Here is a 22,940-nt window from a genome sequence, read left to right on the forward strand (position 1 = left end):
TAGAATAAAACACTTTTTATAGAAAACTATTATGAGTACAGTCTTGATCTCATGTGAGTGTACACCATTCGGATAAAACTTCACAAAAACAGAGTTAATTTGTTTATGTGTAAAACTTCTTAAATTGATTCCAAACTACTGAATGCACCTTTAAGATAACAATTGCAGGTTACTACTTGGTATGAAGGTATAATGTACCATGTGCAAATTGGTGAAGACCTTAAAGACCTTACTTGGTTTTTGCTGACATGGTTCTGTGCTTAAGGTGAATAAACGTCCCTTAGGTCGTCATTATCGCAGTCTTGTAGTTGATAAGATAAAGTGGCCCACATAGACTAGTTCAAATGTGACGTCTCTTGTGGGCTGTTACGCTACATGTGCTAAAAGTTGGACATTTAGCAGATTTATTCACACATAGATTATGTGAACAAATCCAACGGCATTCCCAGCAGACTTCTTCGCAAGCCCATCCTGTGGGTACAGAGACTCAACTGTCCTCTGTTGAGCTGCTAATCATGGGACACTCTCTAATAATTAACTCAGCACAGGAGGAGGGGCAGCCCTGGGGCTTGTAAGCTCACTGCTAACAAACACTGCTTGTCTTCCCTTTCTCTAGTTCATGACCAGTTAAAATGAGCGTAAAAATTGCAGTTTTCATGCAGCATCCCAAATGACGCACTTATCAACGCATTATGTCGAATTTGGGGTTCTCTCTGGCTAGAAGAGTGCTGTAATCAGCAGAGATTGTTGGAGTGAAGCAGATATGGGGCTGAGCTGCTGTAGAATGGCTGGCCCTTGCCCTCAGTGCAGAGAAAGCTGCGGGGACACCTGCCTTTGTGTCTGCCATAGAGAGGAGCCCTGTGTGGAAGGCTGCTGTAATCTGTGCTGTCAGTTCTGTCTGGACAGCTGCTTTCTTATGTGCTCGGACAACTGCCGCTACACTCTGTGTTTCATGTGCACCAGGGTCGCCCACTCCTGTGCTGCACTCCTGAGCACGGAGCAGCCCATATCTACACAAAAATGAGAAGGTAGGAGATGTGATGTAAATTTTGTCATATTTTCACATTTATTCAGATTTATAACTATATATCCATAATTTACAGTATAACTTTATATTCAGATTTACAACTATATATTCAAGATGTATATCTACTGAATATATTTAGAATTTCAACTTTATGTTTGGATTCATTAAATATATTCAGGATTTACAACTACTGTATATATTCACAAATTACATTTATATATTCAGATTCAAAATTATATATTTGGATTTATAACTACAGTATATATTCTGATTTATAACATTATACTCAGATTTACAATAATACTGTATATTTAGATTGACAGTTATATTCAGATTTATACCTATATTTATAACTAGGGACTAAACACAAAATGTTTTTCATTTCGGTTCGTTCTGAGCAAAAACTGTTTGTTTTTTTCATTTCATTTCAGAAGTTCCACAGTCTCCTTTCCAAATGGTAACCGTTTTCAGTAGTTTGCATGTTAATGTAATCCTGAAGAGGATAGTGTAAACTTGTTTTGGCTCTCTGTTCCTGGCAGAGGGCTCGAGGCATCGTGACTTAACCCGAGCTCGAATACCCCCTGGAGTTGTAGAGTTATTGATGAGTAGATGGAGGAGACCTGAAACAGCCCGACTGTTGTTGATCACTAAGGTGGGTAATGGTTAATTTGGTATGGTGGCATAATATGAGACGATTAAGTAGAAAACACATCACTGTTGCAGTATCATGGGTGCTTGGTCATACAGCCTGACAGACACGGCGCAGCTGTGGTGCATAGGCAGCACGTTTGAGCTGCTTCAGAGATGAATTGAGCCAATAGCAGGGTTTTTTTTTATTTTGCGGTGAAGTACCAGAGTTTAGAAAGCTGCCAATTTAAAATTTTCACATACCATACTGTACATCCATTTAAAAACAATGGTCCAAGGCTTCCGGTCTGGCTCTAAAACAGCATGGTTGGATAAGTGGTGAGCTCACTTAAAATCGGTATAATACACCCTGCTAAACTCGAGACAAATCAAAAGAAAAGTCATAAAATGCTTAATGATGAGTGGGGGAAACAAGGCAAAGACTAAAAGAAACCCAAAAAAACAAGGTAAAAACATTAATCGAGCAGAGCAAGACAATATGCAAGAAGCAGAAGATAGCGACCGGAACAGCGATTTACTTCGCACATGTTTGGATAGTATAAGTAAGCAAATTCAAGACTTTCAAAAAGAACTTAAAATTGAATTCAAGATGTTCAAAGACGATCTCAAAAGCCAAATGAAAAGCCAAATGAATTTGTGTAATTCAAGGAAGATGTTAACCATAAGTTAGCGGCAACAAAAGGAGATACAGGAACAGAATGCCAAAGTTGAAGGAATTCGGACACAAATTGAAGAAGTGGAAAGTTGGAGCTCGGAGACAAACAACATACTGCAGGACACAATCAGAGTATAGAAAATTATGGCAGATAAACTGAATGACCTGGAGGTGAGGTCCAGAAGGAGCAACCTATGGAGCACTGTAGGCTTTAGCCATCAGGGACAACGTGAACCTACAGGGCTTGGATGGGAGCTTTGGGCGTCCGTGCCAGGTGGAGGCGCTCTGTGGGCATAGGTGCACCGCGAGCGCCTTATCCACCGGGGGAATCACCGTATAGCCCCTGGCCACTCCGCCGTTGAGGGTAGTGAGGGCGGGGGAACTATGGAATCGGGACCGGGCAGTAAAAGGTGCCCCCCCACAATTTCGTCAGCTCCTCATGCTCTTCCGGGAAGAAAGGCACTGGAGCGGGGCGTGGCTGCTTTGAACGCTCGCGGCCTCCTGGGAAAGCATGTCTGTCATCTATGTATCAGCCTGTGACTGGGCAATCGTCCCCAAAGGGGGGAGCCCAGCTGAGGCTTCTGCGTCTGACTGGACAAGCCCGCTCTCCGATGCTTGAGAGCTCATCAGCTTCGTGTGCTCCGAACAAGAGGCCAGACTCGCCATGAGACGAGCCGGCAGACTCATCCAGAAGCCCGATCGGGGCAGACGAGCGTGCTGGGGAATGGGAGGTCCCCAGACACGAAAGACAGCGATCATGACCGTCTGAAGTTGAGAGGTAACGAACGCAACCAGGAATAACACACAATCGGAAAGGCATCTTTAAAAAGACGCGTCTTTAAAAAGACGTTCCGTGTGTGCCGCTCTTTTAGAGAAATATACTCTTTCAGAAAATATACTCTCTTTTTTCTGCCGAAGCACCCAGGGGCGTTCTCTGCAGTGCACCAGTGCAGAGGAGGGAGAAACCGCTGAAATGCGCCTTCAGATCCAGCAGAGGTGAATGAACAGTAAGAATTCAGCTCAATGAGCATGACCGTTCGGCTCCGAAGAGAAAATCTGAATGAGTGGTTGCATACCAGCTCCTTTTCTACCCGTATGTCCGGGGGAGTGGCATGCAAATACCACTCACCAATTTTCTTTGGCCTTTTATCAAAGACCAGAGGTGTCTCGGGCTCCCAAGTGTGACCCCTAGTGTCACTACGTCATCACAACGTCGAGTGAGTGACAGATAGGGAAAGAGTTTTCTTTTTATTCATTCATTTTTTATTTACCAGCTGAAAAGGGACAAGTAATTGATGAATAAAATAAGTCTTGTGTGAACAAGATGACCTTTCATAGGTTAATCCTCACAACTAGGAGGGGGCCCTTTCTTAAGGCAAGCCTTCCCCTCTCAATAGAGACTGGGACTCTACATCCAAGGTGGAGAGGTAACACCCCCTTAAGAAATTTCTTCTTGTGTTTACTGGTTCATAATTGTTTTAATGTTAGCCTGTGGAGATACAAATGTGAGAAATGTGTCATAAAAATGAGAACCCAACGAGAAGTGGTTAAGATAATGTTTTTAAATGTTAATGGTTTGTGTAACCCAGTCAAAAGAGCCAAAGTAATTACTAAAATGAAAAAAGAGAAAATACAGATTACTTTTTTTTTTAATAAGAAACACACTTATCAGAGAAGGAACATGAGAAACGTAAAAAAATTTGGATTCAAAAACACTCTATAGCCCCTGTCCAAATAGTCGAAAAAGAGGGGTAGCAATATTCATTTCTAATAGTACAAAATTTGAATGTTGTAAAGAAATAAAATATAAAGAGGGACGATATGTTAAAAAATGTATAATAATTTAGTAACACTGGTGAACATCTATGCTCCTCCAGATAGTGAAAAAAAATAAAATAAAAAACTTTAAATCATTGTTCTATAATATTGCTGTAGAAATAGAGGGTATCTGCATATGTTGAGGGGACCTCAATGTGGTCTTAGATTATGATTTGGACACAACCAGTCTCAAGAGAAATAGGAAACATATAACAAAATTAGTCAATAATATTTGTGAGGAATTGGGGCTATTCGACGTATGGAGGGATACTCACACTATGGAAAGAGATTTCAGTAATTTCTCAGGCAAACACTCTGTCAATTCAAGAATAGATTACTTTCTCACACAAAAGGAAAATAAATATAGGATACGGGATTGCCGAACTGAAGTAGCAGATATTTCTGACCATAGTGCTTTCTACCTGAATGTCTATTTAAATAAAGAAAAGAGAGAAACATGTAGTAAGGGTTAATGCCTCTCTAACAGATAGATTCACACTAGAGAGAGGAACGAGACAGGGGTGTTGCCTAATCCCTTCTCTGTTTGGAGTGTAGGAGTAATTATAACAAAAAAATGGTCTAAATTATACAGGGCCAACTATGAAAACATAAACCGAAATATAAAGAGAGATATTGAGAGGTGGTCAACTTACCCTTTAGATTTCAGTGATAGAATAAGAGCTGTGAAAATGAATATCCAACCATGTCTGTTGTATTTATTTCAAGCCCTTCCAGTGGATATTCCACAAAACCAATTTAGTAACTGGAACAAACTGATCTCGAGGTTCATATGAGATAGAAAAAGACCTAGAATAAGGTATACCACACTTCAACTACCTAAAGATAAGGGCGGAATGGCCCTTCCGAATCTACAGGAATATGTCTACGCAGCCCAGCTTCGTCCAATCCTTTGCTGATGTAACACTCAATATACAGCCAAATGGAAAGATATAGAGACATGTATTGAAACCCTCCAAATTCAAAGGCTCATAGGGGAGAAACTTTCACTCTAGAAATATGGTTCTCAATCTATAAGCAATTAAAACTGGGAAAGGAACTTGGACTTTTGAAATGGATTGCATCTGATAGAGAGTTTAAACCAGGATTGAATGATTCAACATTTATACAATGGATTGAAAAGGGGATAACAGCAGTATGCACAGTCACTCACAAGGGAGAAATGAGAAGTTTCCAAGATTTAAACACTGGTCTTGGGAACCAGTATTTGTTTAGATACCTAGAACTAAGGGATTATTATATGAAAGAAATCAGAATTACAAACAACCAAGAAATCCATCCATTAATTAATCTGATGGTGGGTGCATATAAAAACTCCAAAAATATGAGAATGGTATCTTCCCTCTACACCAATTTAATGGAATCAAGGCCTTATTCAACATTATATATCAAGGCAAAATGGGAAAAAGAACTGAAAGTCAAAATAACAGAAAAGATGTGGTATAATATGTGGAAAATGCACAAAACAACTACAAAATCTCAAAGATGGAGAGAATTTGCTTGGAAGAGCAAGACTCATTATTATATCACACCCAAGATTAAAAGTAAGCAACTAGCTAAACAACAAGGTTATTGGAGGCAGTGGGACCAAGCACACATTTTTTGGAGTTGTAAGAAATTACAACCTTTTTGGGATGATATACTGTATCGGGGTAAAAGGGGAAGGAGGAGGCGAGAACCGGACGAAGTATCAAAGTAATATTTAATTAAACAAAAACACACAAACATAAACACATACAGAGGAGCTGCCTGTAGCTCTCTCTCTCCCAAACTGCCGCCTCTGGCAGCCTTTATCCCTCTCGTCGCCTTGATTAGCCTGATTAGAGGCTGGGTGTGCGTCATCCACCTTCCCACATATACATTCAACTCTGTGTGAGGTGTTGGGATATGTAATTCCCCAAAACTGCATTGTCTTATATCTTGGAAGAATTACAGGAATAGTACCAAGAAGGGATCAATACCTGGTTCAGATACTTCTAGTGACTGGGAAAAAAACCATTACTAGGAACTGGCTTAAGGTTGGCTCCCCTGGTCATAATCAATGGTTTGATTTTGTAGAGGAAATTTCAACAATGGAAATGTTAACTTACAGACTAAAAACAAAGGAAGAGGGTTTTAAAAGAAACTGGGGTAAACTGCTAATATACAAAGAAAATAAAGACAAAAAGAATTTAGAAGAATAGATCGAATATGTACATGTAAACTTCCCCACAAGCTCTGTTAAAATGTTATTTTTATTAATTAATTTTTTTCTTATTGTTTGTGTGTTTTGTTGTTTTACTCTTGCATGCATTTTCTGTATCTGTCAACAAAAGATATGTATGCGTGTATGTATTACATTTGTTTTGTTTTTTTACTTTTTTTATTATCTTTCTTTTGTTCCTTTGTTAATCAATGAAAAGCAAAATAAAAAGTTATAAAAATATATATATATAAAAATTAAAAAAAACAATGGTCCAAATTAATACTTTTTTTAATTTATTACGTCTCCATAATACAGTGCATCCGGAAAGTATTCACAGCGCTTCACTTTTTCCACATTTTGTTATGTTACAGCCTTATTCCAAAATTGATTAAATTCATTATTTTCCTCAAAATTCTACAAACAATACCCCATAATGACAACATGAAAGGAGTTTGTTTGAAATTTTTGCAAATTTATTAAAAAAAAAAAAATGAAAAAAAAAAACAAATCACATGTACATAAGTATTCACAGCCTTTGCCATGACACTCAAAATTGAGCTCAGGTGCATCCTGTTTCCACTGATCATCCTTGAGATGTTTCTACAACTTGATTGGAGTCCACCTGTGGTAAATTCAGTTGATTGGACATGATTTGGAAAGGCACACACCTGTCTATATAAGGTCCCACAGTTAACAGTGCATGTCAGAGCACAAACCAAGCCATGAAGTCCAAGGAATTGTCTGTAGACCTCCGAGACAGGATTGTATCAAGGCACAGATCTGGGGAAGGGTACAGAAACATTTCTGCAGCATTGAAGGTCCCAATGAGCACAGTGGCCTACATCATCCATAAATGGAAGAAGTTTGGAACCACCAGGACTCTTCCTAGAGCTGGCTGCCTGGCCAAACTGAGCGATCAGGGGAGAAGGGCCTTAGTCAGGGAGGTGACCAAGAACCCGATGGTCACTCTGACAGAGCTCCAGCATTTCTCTGTGGAGAGAGGAGAACCTTCCAGAAGAACAACCATCTCTGCAGCACTCCACCAATCAGACCTGTATGGTAGAATGGCCAGACGGAAGCCACTAGAGTGGCCAGACGGAGTTTGCCCAAAGGCACCTGAAGGACTCTCAGACCATGAGAAACAAAATTCTCTGGTCTGATGAAACAAAGATTGAACTCTTTGGCCTGAATGGCAAGCATCATGTCTGGAGGAAACCAGGCACGCTCATCACCTGGCCAAAACCATCCCTACAGTGAAGCATGGTGGTGGCAGCATCATGCTGTGGGGATGTTTTTCAGCGGCAGGAACTGGGAGACTAGTCAGGATCGAGGGAAAGATGAATGCAGCAATGTACAGAGACATCCTTGATGAAAACCTGCTCCAGAGCGCTCTGGACCTCAGACAGGGGCGAAGGTTCATCTTCCAACAGGACAATGACCCTAAGCACACAGCCAAGATAACAAAGGAGTGGCTATGGGACAACTCTGTGAATGTCCTTGAGTGGCCCAGCCAGAGCCCAGACTTGAACCCGACTGAACATCTCTGGAGACATCTGAAAATGGCTGTGCACCGACGCTCCCCATCCAACCTGATGGAGATTGAGAGGTCCTGCAAAGAAGAATGGGAGAAACTGCCCAAAAATAGGTGTGCCAAGCTTGTAGCATCATACTCAAAAAGACTTGAGGCTGTAATTGGTGCCAAAGGTGCTTCAACAAAGTATTGAGCAAAGGCTGTGAATACTTATGCACATGTGATATATATATATATATATATATATATATATATATATATATATATATATATATACTGTACTTTGAAATTAATTTGCAAAGATTTCAAACAAACTTCTTTCACGTTGTCATTATGGGGTATTGTTTGTAGAATTTTGAGGAAAATAATGAATTTAATCAATTTTGGAATAAGGCTGTAACATAACAAAATGTGGAAAAAGTGAAGCGCTGTGAATACTTTCCGGATGCACTGTATGCCTATTAATATGTATTGAAGTGAATCAAGTGAAAATATGTGCGATTTGTTTTTCCATCAGCATGGAAGCCATCTAGACGAAAGTAATCATATCCCACTAACGTTAGTGTTTGGATTTGGGTAGGAGAAACTGAGTTGTTACAGAACAACTTCATCTTCATCATGGAGTGGCAATTGGACACAATAAGCAGTGGATTGAGTGAGCTATATACGAGTGAAAATTAAACAATGATTTTTATAATTCCATTGATTTTCTGCTCATGCGTTATTAAGCAATTTTTTGGGGGGGGGGGGGATATGTCACTTGGGAAGGCACAGCCCACTAATGGCCATCCCTGGTGATGGACCTGGATTTTGAAACTATCCTGATTGAAAATAAATGGAGTTGAAGAGTCAATTCCATCGACTCCAACGGCCGGTGTCGGGAATTGGAGTCGACTCCAAGAAAACTTGATATCGAACACCCCTCGTGATTTATCAGTGAATTAGGAGGCACCAGAAACTAGTAAGATGAATATCCATGGTCTGATATTTATTAAATTTAAGCATATGATTTGGAGCTTAGTAAGACTTTTCTCCTACGTAATGCGAGCAGTTCAATTAACTCTTTATTATTGGCCACAGGGTGACTCGTCTTGTTATGATGAGGATGTACTAATTAGTAGGGCTGGGTATCGCCAGCCACCTCACGATTCGATATATATCGTGATAGATCACAATATCATGATTAGATTTCAATTTCGCTTTTATTTTCAATTAATTTGGGTATATTTCAGTTATAATGTCCATTTTGCTTACAGTATGAAAGAAATTATCTTTCAGCTAATGCTTTTTTTCATTATACAGGGAACCTTCTAACTCGTGAAATTACGGACAATTTAAAAAATATATATTTTAACATTAGTTTTCATCATTTTGGTTACATTTTAGGTTTTTTTTTTTTTTTAATATAGTCCATGTAGTACATCAATAAATATTATGTATTGAAATTGCATATATTATATTGCATATATACAGTATATTGTTACATGTTTGTTGTTTATATGCCTAATTTGTACTATTTACAAGTATTTACTTAGATATGTAGAACAAGTGCTAAAACGATACTGTCTCTTTAAGACCAGCGGCAGGGACTTTGACAGTAGTGTTTGTTTGGTGGAATGGCTTTTTTACAGCATTCATGCTATGTGTGATTAGAATTAAATGTTTCTTTTGCTTTTTGTTTTATAAACAACTGACTGTAGAGAACAGAAAGGATATTAAAAAAGAAATTATTAAACAACAAATGGTTTGCGTCTTTGGACTCACATCACACAGAAAGATTCAAATCTTTTACTCTCAGCACGCAGTGAAAACATCTCGGTGCTGAACTTCTTCACCACTACACCACTCAAACACTGATGAGTGAAATTAAAAAATTTACCAGCCAGTTGCTAATCACAGATTTTTTTTGTAGCATATGGGAAGTATTTACGCACATATGATTGTAGCAGATTGCAGATAGAAAGAGCGATCTTGGCATTTTAAGAATCGACATTGAGATCGAAACAAATGAAGAACACATGAGAGAGGTCCAGCAAGTCCGTGAGAGAAACCGTGAATCCTACAGGATCAGTTTCAGTCTCTTTCGAGCCTCATTGAAGCATCTCTGACTGCACTGAAAATATCATGATATATCATGATACATGGATCTAAGTATGATTCATGAACGAATTGTGGCACGGAGCTCGACCCGTCACTTGCGGAGCTGAATTCGGCTCTGGTCTGTTCGGACAGATGGCCGCAGTGAGTTGTAGCATGTTCATAGCGGATGCTGTTGCAGCAGTGAGCTAGCGCTAAAAATGTCTGCGCTGGTTTGGGAAGTTGTTTGTAATTAGAGTAGCGGTCATTTGGAAGAAAGTTAACTTGTTTTGTGGTTGCCCCTGTGTTCCGATTTACTTTAGTAAAGGCATAAAAGTGAGTTCCGAATTTTGAGCCCCTCATTTTTAAAAAACTTTTTTGCACTCCAAATATCTCACGGTTGATGGTAAAGTCTTCGAAAGGAACAAGGCATGGGAACGATCACTTCTGAATGGAACGCGCCTTAAACTTGCTGCACGGTGAGGTATTCAGGCTGACAGGAACCACTTGTGCAGGAGAACCGGATTGAAACGCTGGAGTGTGTTGGGAACAATGTTTAAATTAAATTGTTAATCTTCTGATTCCCTTGCGTTACATTAAAACGGTAATAGAGCTCAAGTAGCATGAAGCCGGAGCAGCGCCCATTTACGAAGGCAGCCTCACGCTGTATAGGGACCGCTCCGGGCAGAACGTTTCATATGAAAGGAACTGTATACAGCCATAGGGAGCTGTACCACAGGTATACAGCGAAGGTAGTGGCCTGTGCTGAGGTAGCTTTGACACCAAGTCTGCTTCGGTGAGGAAAGATGAGAATGAAAGAAATACAGTGCAGAAACAACAGTTAAAGTGGCAGCCGCCGTTGCCACAAAATATGAAAATAGTGGCTGCTGCGGCAGCTTGGTGAATAACATAACGATTGCATTGGAAGAGCAAGAGCTTATCTGAGGGCAAATGCTTTGCGCAGAGTAGTGGGTCATCCAAATCTGTCGCATGTATCTGTCGTGGGTAAGTGGGCGAGGCCAAATGCCAGAAGAATCATCGCGGCATAGAGGTAAGCAGCTGTTTATATACGCTTACTCTGGCGATGTGGTTGGTCGGATTAAATGAACAAGCTCCTCCATAACTTAGTTTGGAAAACTCCATTAGAACAAAATAAAAGAACGGTTAATAACGTTTTTTTTTTTAAATGACAGCACACTGAGATAAGGGGTTGGTGAAATACCAGTTGCAGTGTTGCCAGATCTCGCAAGAGAAACAAGCAACCTGGTCTGGAAAAACAAGCCCAAAATAAGCCACTTGCCTCACCAAAATAAGTGAAAACAAGCATTTAAATATTTTCCTGTGTGGTGGATTTATCAGCATTTAATTAACAGTTAAGTATAATTTTAATTACAGATCTGCTTCTCAGTCAAAACCCGGCAGCATCAAATCTGAATGAATGCATCACATCTAACAATAATTCAGTGAAGACTTGGAGACAAAAAAACTTTTTACCTCTAATAATGTAATAAAATCTTGTATCTGGATTAGCCATGCATGTATATGTAGTAATTATACATAGTTATTAAAAAAGGTATTCATTCAGAGAATGCGACATCCACAACGAGCAGTTAGGCAAAGCAATGTGTGATGCAGCAGTTTCCTTCAGGATCAAAGCACGTTTAATTTTTTCACGTAACATGAAGTGATGTAGTTCCAAAAATGTTCTGTGATAAACCCTTTGGCCTTTAGTTTCATGAAAAAATGATCGGGAAAAAAATTAACCGGTTATAACCAGTTACCAGCATTTAAAAATGACGTTTTCACCTCGGAACAATTGAAAATCACTTTGTTCCCGTTTTTGGTTACAAAAAAATAATTTCGTTTTCAGTTTTCGTTTTTTGCACCGTTTTTAGTCCCTGTTTATAACTATATAGAAGTTAAAATTATGTATTCAGATTTACAATTATATATTTGGATTTATAACTATATTATCAGTATTTACAAATATATATTTTGGATTTACATTCATATATTTGGATTTATAACTTTATATTTGTAATTATAACTCTATACTCAGATTTGCAATTATATTTTCAGATTTATAACTATATATTCTGATTTAAATATATACAGTATATTCAAATTTACTACTATATATTCAAGATTAACAATTATTTGTTCAGATTTATAATTTTATATTCTGATTCATTACTGTATTTTTGGATTTACAACTATTATATGTTTGAATTTACAACTATATATTCAGGATTTACATTTATTATTCTGATTTATAACTATATATTCAGAGTTACATTTATATATTCAGGATTCATGATTAATTATTCTGATTTAAATCTATATATTCCTATATATATATATATATATATATATATCCTGTTTGCCCCCCCCCCCCCCCCCCCCAATAGTATATATTCATACTTCAAAGATGGTGTTACTGCAATTTTGCTCCTGTTTCTCTCTTCTGTTTTATTTTTATTTTATTTTATTATTTTTTAGTAAAGCTAAGCAAACTAAATTATCTTATTTCTTGCCCTGTAGGTTCTCGTTTTGAGGGGGCCAGTTGGTTTAGATCACTCAGAGTTTACACCTGAAGAACTTAATGGAAGCTAATGGGTTAGATGCAGACCTGTCTCACTTTAACTGAAACCACTTTCTGTATGCCAAGAGACTGAGAAAATATTAAGGAAATGATTGTTCTACAGTGTATTTACTACCTCTGTAATACAGCCCATGCATTGTGTATATACTAGGTTGTACCATTTGTTTGCATTTGTATTGCACATTTAATATATTGTAACACCAAATACAACTCATTCTGCAAACTATATAAGTGTCATCTGTGGAAATTTGTCTAGATGATCTATTCAAAATGAAAGAACTTGTGCACTCATGCCAAAAAACAGGTTTCACTGACATGCTACAAAATGACTGTGCATTTTTTTCAGAGGACAGGCAGGAAAAACTTGACTTGCACACCCTGTACATCTTGCAGTCACAGGGGTAAAGTATTTATATGTAAGAGTCCATCTGGGTGTGTTTCAGTCCAGCCCTGTCAACAAAACAAGAAAAATAATTTGGGTACATGAATTTACTTAAAGAAAAGGACTTTTAGAATTATTTTTAAAAGGTGAAAAGAGGACAACCACATACTGTACAAAAGAGGTAAACAATACTGTCTGAGAAGTGGTGAATGTATTTTGATTGTTCGGTGCTCTTTTTTTGTGACAGCATTGTGATTTAGGATTTTTAATTTTCTTTGAATTTCATGAAAAAAGAACAGTGGGGGACTGAAAGAAAGAAGAATCTGAAATTCTGAAGGCATTTGGACAAGGTAAGTTGAATTGAAAAGGCATTTCTCTGGTAATTGGAGTAATTTGAAACATATCCATCGCCTGCAGCTTTGTCCTTGGGTAAATTATTTGATTGGAACTGAATTTTCATGTTTGAAAAGTTATGTGTAATAAAAGTGCCCTCGCAATTGTTATGATTTTTTTTTTAATTTTTTTGTTGAAAAGAGGTTTCAAGATGTTGGTTTCTGGCCACATCACTAAAAAAGGAGACTAGGAAAAATTTATTTTTTCTTTTAATGATTTTGTTGTTTTCACCCAATTGCTCAGCTTAACACAATCACATTCCTCTCACAAATATTTCACTTGTTGTACCTTTTTAAGTCATCGCCAAATGTCAAAATTGGCTAGCACTTTCGTGTTTGTAGGAAATTTTTAGTGTTCAAGGCAAATGTCTAGGTTAAATGTCAAGGTTTAAACAACATTCCAACTTTGATGTAGTAAAGAATCTGCAGAAAGTGTCCTCCACTTTAAGCTGCTACATGTGAGTCCAGACTGATCTCACTGTGAATTCGGCAACAGGAGTTTGAAAGTTCTGCTGCTGGAATCGGTCTGTGTTTACAGAAATTCAAACCACTGGCCCTGTGGCCTAAGTGGGAAGTGTTGTTGAAGTGAAATGTCCACAGGGTGGCACCATAAGAGAGTTGTATTTTAGTTGTAAATGGTGTAATACAGTCAATAGGATTACAATGCATCCGGAAAGTATTCACAGCGCTTCACTTTTTCCACATTTTGTTATGTTACAGCCTTATTCCAAAATGGATTAAATTCATTATTTTCCTCAAAATTCTACAAACAATACCCCATAATGACAACATGAAAGAAGTTTGTTTGAAATCTTCACAAATTTATAAAAGATAAAATAAAATAAATAAAAAATAAGTAAATGTACATATGTATTCACAGCCTTTGCTCAATACTTTGTTGAAGCACCTTTGGCACCAATTACAGCCTCAAGTCTTATTGAGTATGATGCTACAAGCTTGGCACACCTATTTTTGGGCAGTTTCTCCCATTCTTCTTTGCAGGACCTCTCAAGCTCCATCAGGTTGGATGGGGAGCTTCGGTGCACAGACATTTTCAGATCTCTCCAGAGATGTTCAATCGGGTTCATGTCTGGGCTCTGGCTGGTCCACTCAAGGACATTCACAAAGTTGTCCCGTAGCCACTCCTTTGTTATCTTGGCTGTGTGCTTAGGGTCGTTGTCCTGTTGGAAGATGAACCTTCGCCCCTGTCTGAGGTCCAGAGCGCTCTGGAGCAGGTTTTCATCAAGGATGTCTCTGTACATTGCTGCATTCATCTTTCCCTCGATCCTGACTAGTCTCCCAGTTCCTGCCGCTGAAAAACATCCCCACAGCATGATGCTGCCACCACCATGCTTCACTGTAGGGATGGTTTTGGCCAGGTGATGAGCGGTGCCTGGTTTCCTCCAGACATGAAGCTTGCCATTCAGGCCAAAGAGTTCAATCTTTGTTTCATCAGACCAGAGAATTTTGTTTCTCATGGTCTGAGAGTCCTTCAGGTGCCTTTGGGCAAACTCCGTCTGGCCACTCTAGTGGCTTCCGTCTGGCCATTCTACCATACAGGCCTGATTGGTGGAGTGCTGCAGAGATGGTTGTTCTTCTGGAAGGTTCTCCTCTCTCCACTGAGAAAGGCTGGAGCTCTGTCAGAGTGACCATCGGGTTCTTGGTCACCTCCCTGACTAAGGCCCTTCTCCCCTGATCGCTCAGTTTGGCCAGGCGGCCAGCTCTAGGAAGAGTCCTGGTGGTTCCAAACTTCTTCCATTTATGGATGATGTAGGCCACTGTGCTCATTGGGACCTTCAATGCTGCAGAAATGTTTCTGTACCCTTCCCCAGATCTGTGCCTTGATACAATCCTGTCTCGGAGGTCTACAGACAATTCCTTGGACTTCATGGCTTGGTTTGTGCTCTGACATGCACTGTTAACTGTGGGACCTTATATAGACAGGTGTGTGCCTTTCCAAATCATGTCCAATCAACTGTATTTACCACAGGTGGACTCCAATCAAGTTGTAGAAACATCTCAAGGATGATCAGTGGAAACAGGATGCACCTGAGCTCAATTTTGAGTGTCATGGCAAAGGCTGTGAATACTTATGTACATGTGATTTTTTTTTCGTTTTTTATTTTTAATAAATTTGCAAAGATTTCAAACAAACTTCTTTCATGTTGTCATTATGGGGTATTGTTTGTAGAATTTTGAGGAAAATAATGAATTTAATCCATTTTGGAATAAGGCTGTAACATAACAAAATGTGGAAAAAGTGAAGCGCTGTGAATACTTTCTGGATGCACTGTACGTATTTTGTTAACCCAACTCCCTAACCCAAACCTCAATGCTAAACCTAACTGTCAGTGGAGTAGAAATGCAATTTTAGAGTGAAATTTGAATTACGCTCACCATTGTTTATGAACGTGATTACGTTCTGATTTCTACAGGAACAGGGGTCATGTAGTGCAGTGACCGTTATTACTTTCTGGTTTTCATGGGACTTGAAACTGTCTCTTGGAGCTTGATCAATAGCGCATTACAGAAAGTTAAACACATTTGGATTGATGCAAAAATGTTGGCAGAATGGGGTCGATTTCAGGGTACATGAACATTCAAAAGCAACATATCGATGTCCTATGTTATTATGTTGATACGTTTCAGGTCCATATCAATAAAAACAGATTACACAGTAAAAAATATTAGTAATTTTAATGATAAATGAATGTAAAAATGCTACTGAATTTTTTATTTACTGGAATAACTTAACTGTATAACCTTACCATATACTTTAACAAATTATACTTTTATTTATAATTTGTAGGTGCATTCTCAGAAGTCATGTATGAGCCAACAATTTGTTCAGATTTTATTTTAGAATTATTTTTATTTTATTTTTGTTTCTTCTCATCTCTATTATAAATTATGTAGATTATACTGTTTAGATGACATTTAGTGTTATTTTGTTAATGATTATTGCATTATCAGAGTGTGATATGCGTTACCCTGATTGTTTTATCTTTGTGTGAGGAACACTGTGCTTCTTCTTGTTTTTTCTTTTCTTTTTTTTTTTAAAGTAAAGTTTTGGCAACCAGCTTGGCAAGCCAGTTTTTTTTTTTTTTTTTTTTTTTTTTGTAAATGTAAAAAAACTCTCTTTATCTCTGAATTTGATACCAATGCATTCCTCACAACTATGTCACTCATCGTACCGGTTTGAGTCATTATCGAATGCCAAGCAGAAAAATAGGCGAGCACCGTCGTCTTTGCTAATTGTCATTGAAGGTTCAAAACAAAATTCCAGCTTTACTTCGGCATTCTCCAGGGTGCAATGTGTGTCAACAGAGTTCAGATTAATCTTATGTGATCCATAGAGCATTGATCCATTTCCATATCAGTTAATAACAATGAAAGGATGGTCTCAGATACTGGAACATAATTACCATCGATTAATTCTTCTCATCCATGAGTCAGGACTTAACTGTCTCTCTCTCTCTTTCATTTGCTCTCTCTCTCTCTCCCTTCAGGTCTGATCGAGAAGACTGGCCATGGAGGTGGATTACAAAGATCCGCCGCCAAACTATGATGACGTTGTTACCCAGCAGCACACAAGCAACACTCAGCAGAGCCACTCGGCTGATAAGAAGCAGGGAGAGGGCTGCTGTATGCGATGCTGCATGAGTACTAAGAGATGTTTGATGAGTGCGGAGTGTGGACGAGCTCTCAACATCGCCAGCGTGGTTGCCATGTGTGGGATGTGTATTCGAATGTTTGTCTGTAAGTTCCCAGGATGAAAAATGTACATGTGTTTCTACTGTATGTACAGTGGCCCCCAAGAAGTATTTAGGCTCTTATTCAAAGGGATAGTAAAAATGTATATCATTATTTACTTACCCTCATGTATCCATACCTGTACGAATGTACTTACTTCTGTGGGACACAGAAGGAGAAATCGTGAAGAATGTTGACGCTGCTTCTTCTCGTACAATAAAAGTGAATAGGGACTGAAGCTGTCATTGCATTTGATGACAAAATATCTAACCAAGTGGCATTTATTTTCAAGAAATACAACAACATTTCACAAAAAGAAGTCAGGTTTAAAATGATAAAGCAGTTATACTGTTTGGAAACTTTCTGGTTGTAAAACATATTTGGAACATGTTCTTAGTTAAAGTGTTGAACTTCATGTGGTTACTCTGCTTGGACACCTTGTGTGAACTTGAGGGGACTGACTTCATACATCCAGTTGACCACAAAAAAACCTTGGGACAGTTGGACAAGTAATTGCAAAAAATTGGTAAGAAAGGTGTAGTTAGTTCTGAGAACATTATTTGTTTGCAGATGCCACTTGGTTTGATCTTTTGTAATCTATGCAATAAAATTCAAAGTGTGTCTTAAGTCCCCAAATACTTAGTGGAGGCCCTATATCTGGAAATAAAATGCTGATTAACTATAGCTTTACTGTTATTTCAGATTATGGTAAATGACTGAAATGTTTGTCTTATATTCATTGCTTTTCTTTCTTTTACAGAACAGATTTCCTGTGGATTGTTTCATCCTGATCTCTCATCCAGTGGTGGCCTTCTCAATTTAAGAAACAAAGACAACTGTTTTGTTCCAAAACCTAGTGAGCTGCCTATGAGAGTGCGTTCAAGTCCTCCTGGGAAGTTCGTATTACAAAGTTGGAAATCGTCTGACAGAACGGACCCGTTCACTTGCTAGCGAAGGCAGGCCACATATAATGATGCAAAATGTAGTTTTGTTGCAAACGCTTATCGCTGCATAAACCATAAAATTGTATTTTCTGGCAAGTTTTAACGTTATTCTTCATTAACAGTGCAAAAATGCATACAAACTAAACTGTAGAGTCAAAATCCACAAGCAAAATTTAATTCTTACCAATAACAATTTGCTTCCGCCATTATTCTTAAATCGACACACCCCCCAACTCGGAAAGTCAGGGCTCAAAGAAAATCCTGAGTTCCCCACTCATGTTCATGTGCACTTTAACTCTTAAATACGATCATTCCGACATGACTTGAAACATTCATTAGCAACATTTATGAGTCTGCCAACACGAAAGTTGTTTTGCCCATGTATCTAAGGCAGTATTGTTTGAATCATTCACAGATAAAGAAATCCAAGAATGCACTGCAACTGAAATTTTCATAAAAATTGGCAGATAGCATTGAGGGAAATGGTGATTATAAAGTATAATTATATATAATATTTGTATAAAGTTGGCAGTAGGCTACTGATAAATATCATTAGAATATAGTTCCATCTTATTAATAATCCCCTATTTAACCAAATATATTCACCAGTATATTGTTTTACATGTTATACTGTAGTATTGAGTTGTTAGCTTAGCAACATGCTAATCTCAAACTGTTGGAATGAACTGAGTGTTAGTTGAGCCTCTTCATTTGAAGATCACAAGTTGGGTGGTGTGCATAAGCAACCAATGACAATTGCTGCTTATGTGGAATGTTTTAAATCACTTATGAGTTTAGATTTTAATTTAGAATTTTAGGATGCTGCCTTAGATGGCATTTGCATTCTTAAACAGTAAACAATGAAGCAGATTGCTTGGTTTTTGCACAGAGCATGTTGTCATGGCCTTATTCCAGTTCAATGAAACAATTAATTTCACATACTCTTTATTAATAATGCATGATGACAACAGTAGTTATTAGTCAGAACAGTATACTCACACCAGTATTTCTATCTTTATTTAAAATGAATGTTAAATTGTGAGAATGATCCAGAATATACCATAGATGCATCCATTTAGAAATGCTCATTAGAAGAAAGCTTTTTCATAAAGTGGAATCAGTCATGTGATTGGATGTGGCATCCACCTCTGCAATTCTGTATCATAATTTCGCTACTTTCTATTTATGTTTATCATTTATTTCTTCTACAATGTACTATTTTAAAGTAATATAAAATTGAATTATGTTTATAGAGATGTGCTCCTAAAAATGAAATGTCATTGAAGAAGAGGATGACAATACTGCCCAACAAAGGTAAAATGCAGTAAATATGCCAACACTGAAAACCATCTGTCAGCGGACAGATCAAAGTCTTAGCACCCCATTCCAACCAAAACATGATTTTATTAAAATCTACTTTTTTTTTTTTTTTTTTTTTTTTTTTGCACAGCAGCCCATTATGTATTTTAGGAGATGGGGAAGACGATATATAGTATATGTACTGTGTATCTGGAGCAGTGCTGGGTATATTACTTCTGAATTGTAATCATTACCAGATTACATGCCTAAAATTGTAATCAATTACATAATCTCTCAGATTGCATTTTTACAATGATCTTAATCTGATTGCTTTTGGATAACTTCTGACCTTCAGTAATTCTTGTTTATTTAATTTCACATGCATTTGAGTAGGATAAACTTGTACCATTTTTACATAATGTTGCTTATATGTATTAAAGAAAACTTACTTAATGGATCATAATATGAGAACTGATATGATTTTATGTGCATGTATGTGTTGGTGTGTGCGCATTCATGTGCTCAGTACAAAAGCAATTTGAGTAACTAAAACTAACTGTTCAGAAATCCCCCCCCCCCCCCACCTTTGAAAGCTGGTTTTCAAAACTTACACCAAAACCCTCTTACGTACATACATACATACACACATACATACTTTGAGATGACACTTTAAATTTAGCTCAGGTGTGTAAAAATGTAGAAAATATATAAACAAACAGGCTCACGTTTCATGCTGTTCTTTTGAATGGCTAATGCAGTAAAATTCTTGAATTTTAAATGAATAATAGGCTACATCAAGATTTTAGGTTAGAATTTAATTAGTAGGCTATAATCAGCATATACAGGTCTTGTAAAAGGTCACCATTTCCTTTAAGATTCTTTTAAGAATTTTTAAGCACATTTTTAAATTCACTAGTTCATTTTAAATGGTCCAGTGTAACAATTTTTAAATGTATTTATCTATTTCAATTACTTTGATTTGCGTGCAGCGTAAGGTGGCTTTAATGTGTTTTAATATATTTTTTTTATTTTATTGTCTGTCAATGTATGCACATTCCTTATAGAGCACACTTGGTCCTCTTATTGGAGAATATGGTTGCTAATATTAAGCTCAGTTCTCTGTTATTGAGCACACGTGTGACTCTTCCTTGTGATTGGTGCGTGTTGAGTATTTTGTTGATAAATGGTGTTTATAAAGAGGATGTTGTTTTTTATGCAGCAGGATCAACTCTGCAGCTTTGTTCTCTCTCTCCCAGTTAGTTGTGCAGTTGCGTTTTATTCTTGCGCCTGTACCCAATGGTACCAATATTAATCTGTATATATTATTAAATTGAAGTGCATTGATGTGGTGATCTTAGTGTATGATAAGAGCCTTTCTTGCTGAAGTTAAGGCATTTATTTGGGCTTTAATGGGGTGGTTTATAAAGGCTTCCAATTTTATGTTTTTAAGTGTATTCATAATAAATTTCCCATTGCAGGTGTGGTGTGGCCCTGTAAAATGCTAGCTGCTGTTTCTACATACCTGTTTCTTCACATCTGTTCCAGCGTGCTGTTTCAAAGTCACTTCATTGTTTGTTTTACCAAACTTGTTGCACTACATTTGTTTCTGCCTTGTATAGTGCAAAACATAAAATAAAGACTGTGTTCTGTATGTTCCAGAAATGAGAACCTGACAAATGTAGGCTATACATACAAAAAATATTTTATAATGAATGCTTGCCAAATAAGATCGATCTCTAACAAGTTGGGCTCGGGTGCATTCAATAAGAAATCAGATCTAGATCAGGTTTCATGATAACGTGGGAAATTGTGCTATAAAAGTAACTTACTCTTACATTTACACCAGCATGTATAATCCACATTAAGTACTGTAGAACTGGAGCTGGCACATCCAAAGATGCAAAACTAAATCTGAAACTTCTACCTTATCTCCAGAAATTAGTTGGTTTGTTATTTGTTTGACATTCGGTTTCTCCCACCCGTGCTCTCTGGAGCTGACAATGTTACAACGATATCATTAACAAAATTAAGTGAAATAATATGTGACTAGATTATACATGCATGAAACATTGAAATCAAATGGTCAACGCTTGTTGTTGCTGGAGAATTATGCCTAAAAAAGCTCCTAGAGTCTTTCATTGACTAGCACTTGTAAAGGACCATCGGAAAATTCCACCCACAGCACTAAAACTTTTTTTTAATAACAGTGTTTAAGATAGAACATGCAAGGCAGTTGAATTGAACACTTTTACACCAGCGACATTGTAGCATAGTGTGTGGACTTTTCAGACGGTCTCTTATGTACCATAAGTGAGTATTTAACTTTACCTGGCAAAAAAGTATGCAGTCATAATGCATTTGTTTTGTTTAAATATAATTTGTTTGGTTAATTTACTATAATGTGGGGTCACTGAACTCTCAGTGGGATGGATTTTGTCTGTTGATGGTGTAAATATGTAAAAACTAGCCCCAGTCTCCCCTACTTAGTTAGTCAGTCAGCCAAAAAGATAGTTAAGTCGGTGGTGATACTTTAACTGAATTTTGTCAGGAAACAGTCAGTCTGTGGTCTTTGAGAATGTACATAACTGTATGAATATGAATTTAGAATGGTAGATTAAACCCATCTGCCTCATAGCCGCACATAAACAGTATTTAATGATGGAACACAATTAATACCCTCTAAGTTAAGTTGATCCAACTGGCATGTTGTATCTTCTAAAAAATATGATGAAATCTACGCTGAGCTGTGCAAAATAATAAAGATCTATCTGACATTAGCAAATGCGAATGAATGTGAAGTCTTTACTTAGGAGATTTAATACAGACGGCATGTGTTTGCTCTTTGCAGTTTAATTAGATGCTAATTGTCTTAGAGAAAAATGTGTTTTTATTATTTTTCAGTCATTAAGTGAGAATTATTTATGATGAGCATATGGGATTAAGATGACATGGTTACCGCAGTGAATTTTTTGTCTCTATCTAATTATGCTCTGAATATTTGGTGTGTCATGAATCAAAGGTCAAGCATTTCTCTGAAGCTCATCATTATGCAGGTTTTTCTCTGGCAGCTCTCTCACTCACTGGCCCATTTTTAATACACAAGAAACTGTGTGTAATGCAAGATGTAATCAGACAGAAGCATCCAAGTACAGTGTTTTAACCCATGTTCTGAATCACAAACATCATATTGGATTGGATCAGAATCCATCTGAATAATGGTAATCCAATGTTATAATCAGAAATACACAAGCAGATATTCAGTGAACAAGGGAACAAATCACAGACACAAACCACACACAATGAAAAACACAAGGGAGACCTGACATAACCAAGAACAAAAAGAACAGATGGTATTATATACACTGAACAAAGCACAGCTTTAACAAAACAATAGTTATTGGAACAGTACTTTACTGAATATTGTGCATGTACACCATATTCTGCCCAGAGTCAGAAATCAACCAAGGTTAAAAAATGCCCCAAAAAAAATACAATACTAAAAAAAAAAAAAAAAAAAAAAAAAAAAAAAAAACAGGGCTAAAAAATGACCCAGTAGTGAATTATTATGGTATTTGGAAAGACAGAGCAGTATTATCTCCTTGCCTGCAAT

General features: G+C 37.4%; 1 long non-coding RNA gene across 3 annotated transcripts; it reads left to right on the forward strand.

Moving 5' to 3' along the window:
- The first annotated feature begins 599 nt into the window (after positions 1-599).
- Positions 600-22,254, forward strand: LOC127450662 (uncharacterized). Of its 3 annotated transcripts, XR_007899015.1 has the most exons (7): positions 600-1,028; positions 1,459-1,484; positions 1,567-1,679; positions 12,500-13,123; positions 13,237-13,292; positions 16,844-17,093; positions 17,848-22,254. It is a non-coding gene; the product is annotated as an uncharacterized LOC127450662 (long non-coding RNA). The 3 variants fall into 3 exon arrangements; XR_007899013.1 differs by having other exon boundaries at positions 1,459-1,679; XR_007899014.1 differs by lacking the exons at positions 1,459-1,484; positions 1,567-1,679.
- The last annotated feature ends 686 nt before the right edge of the window (positions 22,255-22,940 follow it).

This window comes from Myxocyprinus asiaticus, chromosome 13 (genome assembly GCF_019703515.2).
Source record: "Myxocyprinus asiaticus isolate MX2 ecotype Aquarium Trade chromosome 13, UBuf_Myxa_2, whole genome shotgun sequence".
NCBI classification, from domain to species: Eukaryota; Metazoa; Chordata; class Actinopteri; order Cypriniformes; family Catostomidae; genus Myxocyprinus; species Myxocyprinus asiaticus.